The sequence below is a fragment of the Orycteropus afer genome, unplaced genomic scaffold (assembly GCF_000298275.1).
Source record: "Orycteropus afer afer isolate SDZICR_OR568_19922 unplaced genomic scaffold, OryAfe1.0 scaffold00020, whole genome shotgun sequence".
NCBI lineage: Eukaryota > Metazoa > Chordata > Mammalia > Tubulidentata > Orycteropodidae > Orycteropus > Orycteropus afer.
In genome coordinates, this window is record NW_006921607.1 from 3,069,127 (window position 1) to 3,081,508 (window position 12,382).

The following is a 12,382-nucleotide window of genomic DNA, read 5'->3' on the forward strand; positions in this document are numbered from 1 at the left end:
ATGGATAACCAAACTATGGTACATACACACAATGGAATACTATGCAACACTAAAGAATAATGTAGAATCTGCAAAACATTGCATAACGTGGATGAACTTGGAGGCCATTATACTGAATGAAATAAGTCAATCACAAAAGGACAAATATTATATTAGTTCATTAATGTTAAAGGTCAAGGAAAGATTTATATATGGAAGGAAACTTTCTTTGTGGGTTACTGGGGGCAGGGGAGGGAACACTGCAAAAATAAAATAATAATAATAATAAAAGAATGTCTACCTTCAGTTGGGGGGAGGGTGGGAATACATGGGACGGGAGGACACAGGGAAGAGATAACTACTGGGAGGAAGTGGGAAGGCAGCTGTTACATTGTGGGGAATTGAAGTCAATGTCCGAAACAAAATGTGTATGAACTGCTACATGGAAAATGAATTTGCTCTGTGAACTTTCACCCAAATCACAATAAAAATTTAAAAAAACATGTCTGCCTTGAGCATTGTACTCTTTTTAGATCTATCTATAAGGGATCAAACTGACAATAGCAACTTAAAAGATAAAAATCTTAAGGGGTAGTGAGTTTATTTTAAGGGGGAAGGGACAACTTGGAAAAGGAGGGTGAGAATGGTTGCACAACTTGAAAAATGCAATCAATGTCACTGAATTTTACATGTTGAAAATGTTAAATTGGTTCATGTTCTGCTATGTCTATTCTCAACAACAAAAGTTTTAAGAACTCACTGAGCTGAACACTAATAATCATACACTTTTTAAGATGTTTGCTATACTTCATAAAATGTATATTTAAAGAAAATCCGATCAGAACATGCTTTTGCTCCATAGTTACACCTCAGATAATAAGACAACAATTATGGCAGGCGATAGAGAAGGGAATGCTCTTGCTTTCTATTTTCAGAAACAAATCATATTATTTATTGAGCTACAATTTACATACAATAATATTCACCCAAGTTAAGTGTACAATTTGATGAGTTTCAACAATTGTGTACAGTAGTATACCCACTAGTACCACAGAGATGATATAGAATATTTCTATCACCCCAAAAATCTCCCTTGTTCTCTGTAATCAATCCCCTCTCCATTACCCATGGCCACCACTGGCCACCACTTAACTACTTTTCTTCACTATAGTTCATTTTTTGTCTTTTCTAGAATTTCATATAAATGAAGTCATGGGATATTCTCCTTAAAATTATTTTCTTTAAACATGACATGGTACAATAGGTTACAATTAGATCAAACTGTGTATGTCACATTGCATTTGCCTCCTAACCCACTCCATCTACACTGGCAAAATGCATGGGATCCTTCATGAATGTTCTATGCTAAACCAAAATTGGCTCGTTGAAAGAAAGAGGAGAAGATGAGCTATGCTACATGTAGCTCCAGAAGACAGAGCCAATACAGTGGCAGGGGAGGCAGTCTAGAACCTAACAGAAGGAAGATTTCTCCAAAAGCTAGAGTTTACCAAACCCTGGATGGCATAGTGCCTAAGGCATTTGACCACTAACCAGAAGGCTGGCAGTTCAAAGCCACCACCCACTCCTCGGAAGAAAGACTGGGCAATCTACTTCCGTAGAGATACTGTCTCGGAAACCCAAGGAGGGGTCACTATGAGTTGAATTGTCTTGACGTAGCGAGTTTATTCTTTTTTTTTTTTTTTTTGGACTGTGCCTAATCTAAAGCAAGTCAGTTCCTTGTCCATAGTGCAGAAACTACAAGGCAAGATGGCAAACCATCAAAATTTCAGAAAGGGGATATCCAGGCAGGAAACTATCCACAATAGCTTCTAATGTCTTTCCATAACTAATTATACTTACTTGGGCTCTAAACAAATAATAAACAATATTTACACTAAGAAAGATAAGCAAAGAACTACATTTGTCAAAATAGTTACTTTGCAGTAAGACTAGAATCTCCAGGTATTGGGTGGAGATAAACTCAAAACTAGAGAAGGTTATTGGAAGGCAACAAAAATGCATGCAACACATAATTAGAAGATAATGAGTCTACATTATTTTTCTCATCAATTTTATGAACAGTTTTCTGGCTGTGAAATTAAGGAGGAAGTAGAAGAGATGTTTTTCAAAGCAACTTCTCAGGACTTCCTGAAACTCTAAACTCCCCTCTCCAACTAACAGTGGGCTTGGAGAAACTCAATGAGTTTAGTATGATCTGGTAAACGTTAGCTTGGCCTCCAAGGTGCTCAGCTCAGCGGTGCACAGGATAGGACAAGAATAAGCTACAATCCCTGCCATCAAAGTCCCTGTGCACAAATAACAAGTGCACAAATCTAGTACAAGCCAGCCTAGATGTCCATAATGGAGGCAAAGTACAAACTCCTATGAGATACCAAATGAGATGGAATGCTGGCTAGAAGAGCTAAAGCTTGAGGGAGAATGGGCTGCTTATGCTGAGCCCTAAAGAACAGGCTGATGGTCTATATGATAAGATACAACAGCATAGCATTAAAAAAAAACAAACAAACTCACAGCTGTCGAGTCAGATCTGACTCATAGAGACCCCTCCTTGGGTTTCCAAGGAAGTATTTCTATGGAAGTAGATTGCCCAATCTTCCTTCCAAGGACTGGCTGGTGGATTTGAACTGCCAACCTTCTGGTTAGCACTCAAATGTCTTAGGTGCTACACCACCAGAGCTCCTACAGCATGGCATACTTTGGAGAATTTTCCAAAAGCCAGACCATTTGTTTATTTATATATTTTGTCCATCTTGAGAATGAGTAGGCTTATCTGGAGACACTGCTTGTGAATGTTGGCTTAAATTCATTTTTCTCAAGGGCCACTGAGAATTTACTAAAGATAACAACAACAACAGCAACAATAAAAATAAATGAAATTACAACTAATGTTAGGACACAAAATGTGTATAATCTGTTCAATGAGAAACTAATTTGATCTGTAAACTTTCATCCAAACCACAATGAAAATAAACAAACAAACAAACAATGAGCTGGGACTCCAAATAAATGGGCTCTATTTCTAAGACTAGGAGTCTTTACCACTGAACCACTCTGGTGGTGCAGTGGTAAAGACATTTGGATGCTAATCAAAAGGTTCGTGGTTCAAACCCCCCAGCTGCTCTGTGGGAGAAAGATGAGGCAGTCTGCTTCCACAAAAAGATTTACAGCCTTGGAATCCCTATGGGGCAGTTCTACTCTGACTTATATATAGGGTAGCTATGAGTCAGAATCAATTTGATAGCATTGGGTTTGGGTTTTTGGGTTTATTTCTAAGACTGTGAAGTCTTAGTTAACTGGACCTTGGTTTTATCACCTGAAAAATTAAGGAGATTGCACAAAATCAGTGGCTTTTTACTTGTGTTTCATGTAACTCTAAGAGTAAGAGGGGGCAAGGTGATCAAGAGAACCCCAGATCCACTTCACCCAGAAACCCAACTATTGTGTCTCAACTAGTCTTCTATGTAAGGTTACATTTGAATAAAGAGCTCTATTACTTTGAAAAGTTGATTAGGGCTCATGAAATAAGTCAGTGGTCAGCCTATATCCAAAGTCTGGGGCTCAAATAATCTCCTTAAAGTACTAATTCTGGACATTCTGTGATTTTATATTTATGTATTTATTCTTATTCATTGTTACATTAACATAAAACAATTTATCTGTCATTTTTCTCTCCTCAGACTAACCTTTTTGTTTGTTTTCTTTTTTGCCTTGCTCTTTTCTCATATTATTTTTCTCTTTTGTCTATTCTATTTTCCAATTTACTTTACTTTTGTTTTAGGTATGTATGCAGCAAAGAGTTAGCAGAGCAGACCTAAGATTCTATCATTAGAAAGGCCTGCTTGCTAGTTGGTCCTTTGTTGGCATCTGGGAACGTAATTCCCTAAATGTTAAGAGTGGCTCACTGTGCTAAATCATTTGTACTAACAATGTGATGTATGCTGAACACCTGGCTTTCCTTCTGGAAGTCTGGGATTTTGTACGTGTTAGGCAGAGGGTGCCTGTGTAACTGGCTCTCAATAAAAGCCTTGGACTCCTAGGTGTGGGCAATCTTCCCTGGTAGACATTTCACATATGTTGTCACAATCCACTGTGGGGGGAACAAGTGCATCCTGTGTGACTCCACTGGGAAAGGATTCTTGGAAGCTTGTGTCTGGTTTCCTCTGGACTTCACCCCACGCACCTTTTCCCTTTGCAGATTCTGCTTATATCCTTTTGTTATAACAAATTGTAGCTGTGAGACTATGCCAAGTCCTATACGTTCTCTGTTGTTGTTGTTTTTTGCCGTCGAGTCGGACCTGACTCATAGCAACCCCTCCTTGGGTTTCCAAGGCAGTATCACTACGGAAGTAGATTGCCCCATCTTCCTTCCGAGGAGTGGCTGATGGGTTTGAACCGCCAGACTTCTGGTTAGCAGTCAAGTGCCTTAGCCACTATGCTACCAGAGCTCCCATACGTTCTCTAGTGAATCATTAAAACCAAAAAACCAAACTCACTTCATCAAGTCAATGCTAACTTATAGTGAACTCCTTCATGTTTCCAAGGTGGAAAATCTTTACAGAAGTAGATTTCCCCATCTTCCTTCCATGGAGCAGCTGGTGGGTCTGAACTGCCAACTTCCAGCTACCAATAAAATACCTTAGGCACTACAGCACCAGATCTCCTTTGGGGAGCCCCAATACAGTATGGAAAAGGTAAAGAAGGATTCAAGAGATTTACAAGAAGGAAGAAAAGAGCACAGTAAAAGAAGATAGGGCTAAAGAGACAAAGGAAGGAAACAGAGTAGCCAGGATTGAACTTCATAGCACAGTTACACTCTGACATACATGGTTTCACAGTGAGTCAGAACTTATTAACTACTGGGGATGTTGCCCTCAATATGAGGATGAGGACCACCCTCAGACATCCCCTGGCACAGCTCAACTGCCCCACGGGAACAAAACAACTCTTAACTCTACTGGGAAACAGGAACAGAAAGTATAATAATCATTTACAGATGTATAGGAGTTTAGAGCTTTCATCCACCTTGTTGAACTTTTACAATAATATTTAGGAACTCTGGTGGTGCAGTGGTTAAATGCTTGGCTACTAACCAAAAGGTGACTGGTTCAAACTCACCAGCTGCATTATAACCTTGGACACCCTATGGGGCAGTTCTACTTTGTCCTACAAGATCACTATGAGTTGGAATTCAACTCCATGGCAATGGGTTTGGTTTGGTTTTTGGTTTATCACAATCTGTCATGTATTTTGGTTCACTGTGCACCTTTGTTTGTCTCTTCCACTAGACTTTGATTTCCTTAAAGGGGCATGGTCTTTATTATTTTTTCTGTCTTGCCTTTTTTTGTGGGGAGAGGGGTAGGATAGTCTTTTCTAATGATAAATTCATTGTGGAGAAACAATTAAAATAACACAAAATAGAAATTAAAAATATTTAAATAAAAATAAATTTAAAAAACTAAAAACAAACTAAATATCACATGCAATCTCTATTGTAGTCATCTCTGTGTCTCACTCAAGTCTACGAATAACCTGGCACAGAGCAGGCAATCAATCTACATTCTTTGATCTGTTGTTAATGAAAAGTCCATGTTATGACAATACCTGCCCCATGGGGTTGTCATGAGAATTAAATGAGGTGATGGATACAAATGAACTTTGTAAACTGCAAAGCACTTTGTAGATCTAAATTAGCTATTATAATCATGAGCGCTCAACTTTATCTTCATTAGGAAAATCTTTGAGATGATGATTGTGTTTTCCAAGTGAGCTGATGATCCATTGCTTACAGCAGCTTTCCACAGACCTTGCTTCTCTGTTACAGAGAAGGAATATGAGGCTCAGAGAGTTTCAAAGACTTTCACAAAGTCACAAAGATATATTTGCACTTACGGCAATCTCTGGTAGCATAGTGCCTAAGGCACTTGACTGCTAACCAGAAGGCTGGTGATTCAAACCCACCAGTCACTCCTCAGAGGGAAGATTGGGCAATCTACTTCCATAGTGATACTGCCTCAGAAACCCAAGGAGGGGTCGCTATGAGTTGGATCTGACTCGATGGCACATAACAACAACAACACGTCAATCTCCGGTTTCTCCTCAGCACTAAGATTTGACTTTACAATTGGTCCTCATTTAACTTCCAAGTTAGGTTGTGTTTTAAAGTTAGCAGTTACTTTTTCTCCACTCTCTTTCTTTGTACTTTTACTTATCGAAATTATTGCAAACCCTCTACACCAAAAAAGACATACTGCATCTACAGAAGGTGGAAAGAACATGAGTGTTAGAATCAGACAGACTTGGGTTTGAACCCAGCATTTGTTTTACTAGCTGAGCAACTTAGGGGAAGGGACTTAACTTCTATGAGCGTTCCACATCTGCAAAATGAGGACCATAATATCTACCTTCTGAAGTTATGAGGATTAAAGATATTGTATGTGGAGCATCTATCTTAGTTGCTGGCATATCATAGACACTCTAAAGTACAGCTGAGTATTGCTGTCAACTTTGTTGTTGTTGTTTTATTAAATTTAAAGAGGAGGAGTAGAAGAATCACAAATTCTGGCTGTGTTACCACTTGAACAGACTTAGTGAAACTAGCCATGCAAGTCACTGGTGAAACCAATGCAGGAAGGTCTTTCCTCCAGCAGACCACAAAGAGAAAATGTTAAAGTCAGCAATTTCTACCTGTGTGACAAGGCATTGAGTAGAATCAACAATCTCATTCAGGTGCGAGATTTCTTTTCAGCAACAGCTTCACTGCCTACCTGTGACTCATAGAAAGAGACAAGGAATAGGAATGGCTGAATTTGTCATAGCATCTCATGAATGAGTATGCATGGTAAGGACAGAGGAGGTCAAGAACAAAGCCCTGTATTAGGGTGGGGAAGGGCAAATAAAAACTTCAATTAAGAGAATAAAGAATGATCTGAAACAAGCAACATACAAAGGTGGAATGTGCCAGCCTGAGATTACAAATCACGATACCTTCTTAAGTCAACCATATCTTAAAGAAATGCTAATACCTGGCAAACTTGGGGGTGGGGTGGGGAACCAAACCTGCAACAATTGCCAAAAAAGGCACAGGGTCAGAGAAGAGGGCAGGTGCCTAAAGATCACCAAATCTAGTGATTCTCACACAGCGGTGTGAGATCTTCAGAGATGTTTCAGAAACTCTGTAAATCATGAAGTGTTTCTTGCCAAGAAGATGGCTTGCTGCTGGAGGAACCTATACAAGGTTTTAACCTATTTTGGGCCTACTGCTAAAGATTTAAAAACTAGTGACATGTCAATGCCTCACTTTTAGAGATGGGAATCTAAGGCCAGACAGGGCAATTAACTTGTTCAAAGTAATATAAAGGCCAAGCGGAATCTCTATAAGTCCTGCTTCCCTATCCCATAGAGGAGTATGAGCCAGACACACTGATAACCCTATTCCAGTTTACATATGATCCAAATGTGGGAATCTACCATCACGAAACCTAAAGAAGTCATAATGACATCCCTCCTCTTATCATTGGAGATGAGGTTCAGAGTGCTTTCAAGACGGGATCTCAAGGGTCCCTCTTCCTGAAACATGGCCTAACAAAGCTCTTGCCTACTTAGAGCAGGACTAGCCCTTTATGCTCAGACTCCCGATCCACACTGCTCTGGCCCAGTCTCCTCAGTGCCCACTGCCCTTCCTGCCCCTCTGAGCTTGACCTGGGTCCATTATTGGCCAAGATAAGTGAGACATGCATAGTTTCCACTACCCCATTTTTAGTGTCTCTAATTGGCCCTGGATGGGCTCTACCTCCTTGGAATATCTACCTTCTAAGGAAGCTAATCCAGAGTATTTAAGTTCTAAAATATGGGGGGGGGGGGCGAAGTTTTAGACCACCTAATTCAATCCTCTAATTTAAAAGTGGGGAGCTCTGGTAGCATAGTGCTTGACTGCTAACCAGAAGGCTGGTGGTTCAAACCCACCAGCCACTCCTCGGAAGGAAGATGGGGCAATCTATTTCCATAGGGATACTGCCTCGGAAAACCAAGGTGGGGTTGCTATGAGTCGGGTCCGACTCGACGGCACAAAACAACAACAACAACAACAATTTAAAAGTGAGGACCAGGAGGTCATGTGCCTCACACAATGCCACACAATAAAACCGGAACTCAAATTCAGGCCTCCTAATTCTAAATCCCGTGCCCTTTCCAATAACCCACCACCATTCCGCATTTAATTCAACTCAGTTTAAACAAATACAACGTTATGGAATGTTGACTACGTGCATTTTACGAAAGGAAGAGAAGGAGGAAGGACATAAAGAAAGAAGTAAAATCAAGAATCAATTCAAAAGAAGCCACAAAGCAAACAAGAATGTGAAGGATGCAGTCATTCTCAAGAAATGTGTAATCCTGCAGAAAAGATCAGTTCATAATACAAGACAAAATAAGTGTTTTAAACAACAATGGGCTCAAACATAGAAACAATTGTGAGGATGGTGCAAGACTGGGCAAGTTTCATTCTACTGTAAGTACAGTTGCTATGAGTTGGAACTGACTCTATGGCACCTAACAACAAAAAGGTTATCACATGTTAGACTAAAGCAAAGAATGTTTACAAATGCTTGCAAAAAGCTTCAAGGAGGAAGTAGCATTTAAAACAGATCACATCGTTCAACACCAATTCCACTCCCTTCTAAACATCAAAAACCAAACTCACTGCCGTTGAGTTGGATCCGACTCATAGCAACCCCTCCTTGGATTTCCAAGGCGGTATCACTACAGAAGTAGATTGCCTAATCTTCCTGCTGAGGAGTGGCTGGTGGGTTTGAACTGCCAGCCTTCTGGTTAGCAGTCAAATGCCTTAGGCATTATACCACCAGAGCTCTTCACTGGCCTTTAAACAAACCAGTTGCTCTCCAGTCAATTGCTACTCATGGCGACCTCATATGGATGAGAGTATAACTGGGATCCACAGGGTTTTCAAATGGGTGATTTTTCAGAAGTGATCCCCAGACTTTTCTTCCAAGGCACCTCTAGATGGACTTGAACTTCCAACCTTTTGGTTAACAGCTGAGCATGTTAACCATTTACACCACCCAGGGACTTGAGCCAATCTTTAGAAGTTGAAAAACTAAAAATCTTCTTGGACTCCCTTGCAGTTAGGGATGGCGAGGTGACTCCATTCCAGCCAATGGGACATAGCAGGATTCTTTTAATGCTACTTTTAGGAATCCAGTAAGATGGTAGAATAAGCAGACAAACTACACAGACTTTCTTCAACAAAGAAAAGGGGAACCAATTAATACAGAGACAGAGGACAATCCTGAAGCCCTGAGTTTTGAAAGGAAGGATACAGAAGAGGACTAAACTCCAACTAGTAGAAGAATCTGCATAAAAACACCGAAAAAGGAGACATATGGAGCTGTGGTCCATCAGAGATCCTGACAGTGTGGGAAGCTTGGATATTGCCAATTGCTGTTAAGACTTAAGAATTAACCTGAAAATCAGCCCTGCTACCCAGGGACTGCACGGAGGACTGCACTGGTGGCTAGTGAATAAAAGGGAAATCAGCAAAGAGGGAGACAGGCTGAGCTGTGGACTTTTGCCTGTCTGGAGGACGCAGCCATTTTGAATGTTTGTAAGCAGTTGGGCCATTTTAGATATTTAAAGCAACAGCATTTTCTCAGATTCCAGGGTCCTAAGAATAGGCGCCACTTGTGGGGAACCACAAGGACATTCCAGACACGAAGGACTGGAAAGGTGCAATATTCCTGTTGTTACTCTTATACCCCACACCCTCTTGGTGAACAGAGGTGCAGCCATCCCTCCCTCCCTCCCATCTTCTGGGCTGGCAGAAATGGCAGAAATTCCATCCCAGTCTGTGTGCTCTGATGGAGCCTGGGTGCCCTGCTCCGCCCTACCCAGATTTTTTTTTTTTTTAAGTTTGTTTATTTTTGTCTGTTTTTAAATTATTACTATTCCTCTTCTTCTTCTTCTTCTTCTTCTTCTTCTTCTTCTTCTTCTTCTTCTTCTTCTTCTTCTTCTTTTTCTGTCCTTGTCATTATTTTTCTTTATTCTTCCTTTCCCAGGTTCTAGTTTTCAGCTTTTTCTCTCTTCCCTGTTCCTGGTTCCCACTTTTTTCTTTCTCATGGTCAACCACATTCCTTATTTTTCTTTTTTGCATTTTTCCCATTTTTTTTCTTCATTATTCTTCCACTCTACCTCTTTTCTCATATTGCTCCCTCCCCAGATATTGAGGTCTTTGTTGTTGTCATTGTTTCTTTTCTTGGTGATTGCTCCTGTGTGTTTATGCAGTGCGTTTTTTACCCACTTGCTTTTACTTTTTTGATGGTTTTTCAATTGTTGTTTTTGTCTGAGTGGGAGACAGCAACCATGCCCATACAATGCAGCCACACCCATACCTCCTGCATCTTCACTTACTGAGTGAGAGCCACCACTTACTTTTCTATCAACTGGCCAGCGATAAATGACCACCAAGAAGAGCCTGACTCACCCTTGACTGCTCTTCACAAACAGTTAGCAGAAACCTAAATACAACAATGTCACAATGTCTCGGAGACAAGAGACCATCACAGTCCACACAAAGAAGCAAGATAAAGCATGAGAAACAAGGGACCAGGATACATACCCAGAACACATTCCTAAAGAACCAGCAGCACTGGAACTCCCTGATAAAGAATTCAAAAGAATTTTATTTAGGTACCTTCAAAGGATTGAGAGATAGATCAAGGAAAACACTGACAAAATTAAAGAAAACACAGATAAACTCCTGGGACAATTTTGGAAGAAAATACAAGAACAAAATGACAAAATAAATGAAACATTAGAAACAACACAAAATCTACAGATAGAAATCCAGAAGATTAATACAAAGTTTTCAGAAATAGATAACACATTGAAAGGGCAAAGGAGTAGAATCAACTCAATGGAAGATAGAATCAATGAGATTGAAGACAAATAACTCAATACTTTTTTGGAAAGGGATCAATAAAAAAAAAATGTCAAAACAAAATGAAGAAAGCCTAAGGTTCATGTGGGATACCATCAAAAGGAATAACCTACATGTAATTGGAATTCCAGAACAGGAAGAGAAAAAGAAAACCACTGAAAAATTGTCCAAGATTTGTTGGAAGAGAACTTCCCTGAGATGGTAAAAGATGAGAATATATCCATTCAGGAAGTCCAACTGACCCCAAACAGGATAGATCCTGCTCTGGTTTCCTAGTGCCACTCTGACAGGAATATACCACAAATGGGATGGCTTCAACAGACAGTTTATTCTTACAATTAGGAGACTTTAAGTCCAAGTTCAAAGTGCCAGGCTTTAGGGGCTGGGTGAGAGCCCCTCAGCCGTGGGCTTCAGCTCTGCCTCCTGCTCCTGGCCCACTGGAGCTAGAGGATTTTCTTCACTCAGACAGTTGCTGGCTGCTAAGACCAACAAACCCAAGGTTGACAAGTAAAAAGGCACAGTCCTGATGTTACCAAACCACATGGCAGGCCATTAATTCAAGTCCGTTGTAAGTTCCAAGGTCAGCAGAGCATGTCAGGCTGCTGAACAATGACATGGCTACGTGCAGGGTCCAAGTGTGCCGTAAACTAGAGACTATCCCCAAGGCTTCTCCTTATATACAGGAAGCAGACCACATCTCAAGGGCAGCTACTCAGCTGCTTGTGGTAGATCCCACCATGGAGTTGATTGCCAGTCTCATCATGGGGAATAACTATCACCAGCTGCCCAGCCACTCACGCAGGCCCAGCCAAGTTGACATACAAATTTAACTACCACAAACCCCGAAAGAAAATCACCAAGACATAGAATCATCAAATGCACCAAAACCAAAGACAAGGAAAGAATCCTGAAAGCAGCACAGGAAAAACAAAAAGTTAACTACAAAGGACAACCAATAAGAGTAAGTTCTGATTTCTCAACAGAAACCATGCAAGTGATAAGGCAATGGATGTTATATATAAAACCCTGAAAGAGAAAAATTTCCAACCAAGATTTATATACCTGGCAAAATTGTTCCTCAAATATGATGGTGAAATTAGTAGATTTCCAGATAAGCAGAAATTAAGGGAATTTATTAAAACCAGACCAACCTTACAAGAGTTACTAAAGGGAGTCCTTTGAACAGAGAAACAATAACAGCAAACAACAACCGACCATTAATACACAAGATGACATAACCCAGGAACCAACATAGCTATGGGCATATCCCAAGTAAAATAAGCTTACCTCTCATTCTTCCTGCCTGGAACTCATGTAATGCTTAGAGCTACAGCGGTGATAATGTTCTTGATATCTTCCCATAATTCATCTGGCTTTCGGTCATTGGTGTTCAATGCATCAAATCTATTCTTTAGATGATCTCTAAATTCA